Raw genomic sequence first — 4,756 nt, 5'->3', positions numbered from 1 at the left:
GCCGCCACCTCTGCACTGCTCTCCCTCTTCCTCTCTCTCTCTCTCTCTCTCGCTGCCTCCTTCTCTCTCGCTCCCTCGCTCTCTCTCTCTCTCTCTCTCTCTCTCTCTCTCTCTCTCTCTCGCTCCTGAGCTCTCATTCGCTCGCGAGCTGGCTGTGCCCGTGCCCGTAGTGAGAACACGTGACTTTGTCAATTACATGCTTTCTGGCTACTAATTTCTGCCCTGCCATTCCAGTGGAAGAGGGGAAGAGGGGGAATCGGACTCGCGACCACGAGCAGGATGCACCCTAGTTATGTGATCGTGATAAAAATATAATATATGTTAATAACAGCCTGGATTGCTGCTGTGTTGTGTTGTGGTGGTGATAAGGCTGTATCATAAGGGGTTTGTGGAGCTACATAAAGCTATTACACTCTGAGATTAGATTAGATAGGATTCAATTAAATTTGAATGATTCCTGAGGGGGTAATTGGGTGGTCACAGCAGCAGGACTAAAGACAACATGAGGGGGAGACAGGAGGAACAGAGCATGATATTAGCAACTATAACAGCAAAGATCCCCCCATTATCATGCAAAAACATGCATGTGTGATGTCTTTTGTATTTTGTGAGTTATAGCACTGGAACCATCATGTGAGAAGATATTTAAGAAATATATATATTGATTGGCGTGTTAGTTAGTTAATTTGTTGCCCTTGTATGACACCAAAACAACACTGCAGAGGTAAGATTTATAGATTTGTAAGAGAACAGCACATGGACTAAAACACCAACTTTTCTTACAAAGTTCTACAAAAAAGTTAGTGATCAACCTCCCTTTCTAAAGCACAATCTCAGACATGTCTTTTACCAAATTAAAACTACATAACTGGGACAGGGGTGTAGATTTCGGGGGGGACACAGGGGACACACACCCCTCAATATTTAGAACATGTGCATTTGTTGCCCCCAATCAAACATTAAGTATCAAAGGTCTTTTATTTATATTAGAAATCGATGCAGAAAAGGCACAAATTGGTGTAAAGTAGTTTAAAAGAATTTAAAAGATTTAAAAATATGTATATAGACTTGCATGTTAGTTATTTAGTTGCCCAGCCCACAGCCCTTTTAAGATACCAAAAACAGCATTGCAGAGACATTTATAAAAGAACAGCACATGGACTAAAACACCAACTTTTCTTATTAAGTTCTACAAACAAAGTTAGTGATCAACTTCTCTTTCTAAAGCACAATTCTGTCATCCATTTCAGACATGTCTTTTACCAAGCTATAACAACATAACAAACAACATAACTGGGACATGGGTGTAGGTTGTGGGGGGACACAGGGGGCACATCCCCCTCAATATTTAGCACATGCACATATTTGTTGCCCCCAGTAAAACATTAAGAATCAGAGGACTTGCAGATCGATGCAGAAACACATTGGTGCAACTTGCACCTTTTTTTTTCAAAATATATACATACTGACTAACGTATTATTTATTTAGTTACCCAACCCGAAGCTCTTATAAGACACAAAAAACAGCACTGCAGAAGTCAGATTTGTAGATTTGTAAGAGAACAGCATATGGACTAAAACACCAACTTTTCTTACAGAGTTCTACAAAAAAGTTAGTGATCAACTTCCCTTTCTAAAGCACAATCTCAGACATGTCTTTTACCAAAATAAAACTACATAACTGGGACATGGGTATAAATTTCGGGGGGACAGGGGACACATCCCCCTCAGTATTTAGAACATGTGCATTTGTTGTTTGTTATATTGTTATAGCTTGGTAAAAGACATGTCTGAAATGGATGACAGAATTGTGCTTTAGAAAGAGAAGTTGATCACTAACTTTGTTTGTAGAACTTAATAAGAAAAGTTGGTGTTTTAGTCCATGTGCTGTCCTTTTATAAATGTCTCTGCAATGCTGTTTTTGGTATCTTAAAAGGGCTGCATGTGCATTTGTTGACAAGACATCTACATCAGAAATCGATGCAGAAAAGGCACAAAATGGTGCACTGAGCGCCTTTCTTTTTTACATAACCAACATATGAAAAGATTTTTTTTTAAATATGCATATTAACTTAAATGTTAATTATTTAGTTGCCCAATCTGCAGCCATTATGGGACATCAAAAATAGCATAGCAGAGGTAAGATATGCAGATTTGTAAAAGAACAGCACATGGACTAAAACACCAACTTTTCTGAAGTTCTACAAAAAAAATGTTAGCAATCAACTTCCCTTTCTAAAGCACAATCTCAGACATGTCTTTTACCAAAATAAAACTACATAACTGGGACATGGGTGTGGATTTCGGGGGGGATACAGGGGACACATCCCCCTCAATATTTAGAACATGTGCATTTGTCACCACCAGTAAAACATTAAGAATTGAAGGACTTTTATTAACACAAGAAACTGATGCAGGAAAGGCACACATTGGTGCAGAATAGTTTAAAAGAATTTAAAAGATTTAAAAAAATTTATGCTGACTTGCATGTTAGTTATTCAGCTGCCCCGCCCACAACTCTTATAAGACAGCAAAAATAGCATTGCAATGGAAACATTTGTAGATTTGTAAGAGAACAGAACATGAACTAAAACGCCAACCTTTCTCATTATGTTGTATAAAAAAGTTAGTGATCAACTTATTTTGTTGTTCTTATAAGGCACTAAAAATAGCATTGCAGAGACATTAGTAAGCACATGGACTAAAACAACTTTTTGACAAAAAAAAGTTAGTGATCAACTTCCCTTTCTGAAGCACAATTCTGTCATCCATCTCAGACATGTCTTTTACCAAAATAAAACTACATAACTGGGACATAGGTGTAGATTATGGGGGGATACGGGGACACACACCCCTTAATATTTGATTACAGCATTTTTAAATGTGAATATTTTCTGGTAAACTGAATATCTTTGGATTGTGGACAAAACAAGACATTTGAGGACGCCATCTTTGACTCTGGTAAACACTGATCGACATTTTTCACCATTTTGTAATGTTTTATAGATTAAACAACTAATTGATGAATCAAGAAAATAATCAACACATTAACAGACAGTGACAATAAATGTTAGTTAATGTGTGAAGTCTATTCCAACAAAGTTAAACTTGGATAAAATCAGCTCCTCTCTGCATAATCAGAACATACTCTGTGTCCACCATCATGGGACAAACACTCCAGACGAGAGTATCTCCACATATAAGCTGTGGGTGCTCAGCATTTATAACATTTGTTGCCCCCAGTAAAACATAAAAGAACCAGGACTTGTATTCTGAAAAGACATTTACATCAGAAATCGATGCAGAAAAGGCACCCAACCTTGAACTTTTTTTACACAACCAACATGTGAAACGTTTTTAAAAATTTGTATACTTGCATATTAGTAATTTAGTTGCACTTATAGGACACCAAAATAGCACTGCAGAGGTGAGATTTGTAAAAGAACAGCACATGGATTAAAACAACAACTTTTCTTACAAGGTTCTACAAAAAAGTTAGTGATCAACTTCCCTTTCTAAAGAACAATCTCAGACATGTCTTTTACCAAAATAAATCTACATAACTAGGACAGGGGTGTAAATTTCGGGGGGGACACAGGGGACACACACCCCTCAAACATTTAAGTATAAAATGACTATATTTACATCAAAAATGGATGTAGAAAAGGCACACACTGGTGCACCTTGCACCTATTTTTACACAACCAACATATGAAGAGATTTTTAAAAACATGTATACTGACTTGCATGTTAGTTATTTAGTTGCCCAGCCCACCGCTCTTATAAGACACCAAAAACAGCACTGCAGAGGTAAGATTAGTGAATTTGTAAAAGAACAGCACATGGACTAAAACTCCAAATTTTCTTGTAGAGTTCTACAAAAAATAAGTTAGTGATCAGCTTCCCTTTCTACATGTCTTTTATCAAAATAAAACTACATAACTGGGACATAGGTGTAGATTTTGGGGGGAAACAGGGGACACATCCCCCTCAATATTTAGAACATGTGCATCTGTTGCCCCTATTAAACATAAAGTATAAAAGGACTTTTATTTCCAACAGAATTCGATGCAGAAAAGGCACAAATTGGTGCTGAATAGTTATCCAGAATCAAAGATACTAAGTGCTAAAACAAAGACTTAAAAATATGTATATAGACTTGCATGTTAGTTATTTAGTTGCCCAGCCCACAGCTCTTATAAGACACCAAAAACAGCACTGCAGAGACATTTGTCAGAGAATAACACATGGACTAAAACACCAACTTTCCTTATGGACTTCGACCAAACTAAGTTAGTGATCAACTTCTCTTTCTAAAGCACAATTTTGTCATCCACCTCAAACATGTCTTTTACCATAATAAAAATGCATAACTGGGACATAGGTGTAGATTTCAGGGGGAATACAGGGGTCACACCCCCCTCAATATTTAGAACATGTGCATTTGTTGCCCCCAACAAAACATTAAGTATCAGAGGACTTTTATTTTGACAAGACTTTTATATCCAAAATAGGTGCAGAAAAGGCACACATCCAGGAAATCCAAGAGTGTTTGACGCTGAATGTTTTCTGGCGGAGAACCCACAACATACAAACACACACAAGTATGGAACAAAACCTACGCCCTTGATTTGGAAAATAAGGTTAACTCATGATACCAATAAAACACAAAGCACAGTCCACCACTAACCTCAGACTACCACATAGATCCAAACCTATCTAGACTCCTGACTTACACTTCAGTTATATAACCTCA

Source organism: Epinephelus fuscoguttatus, linkage group LG11 (genome assembly GCF_011397635.1).
Source record: "Epinephelus fuscoguttatus linkage group LG11, E.fuscoguttatus.final_Chr_v1".
Taxonomy (NCBI): Eukaryota; Metazoa; Chordata; class Actinopteri; order Perciformes; family Serranidae; genus Epinephelus; species Epinephelus fuscoguttatus.
This window is presented reverse-complemented; position numbering follows the sequence as displayed.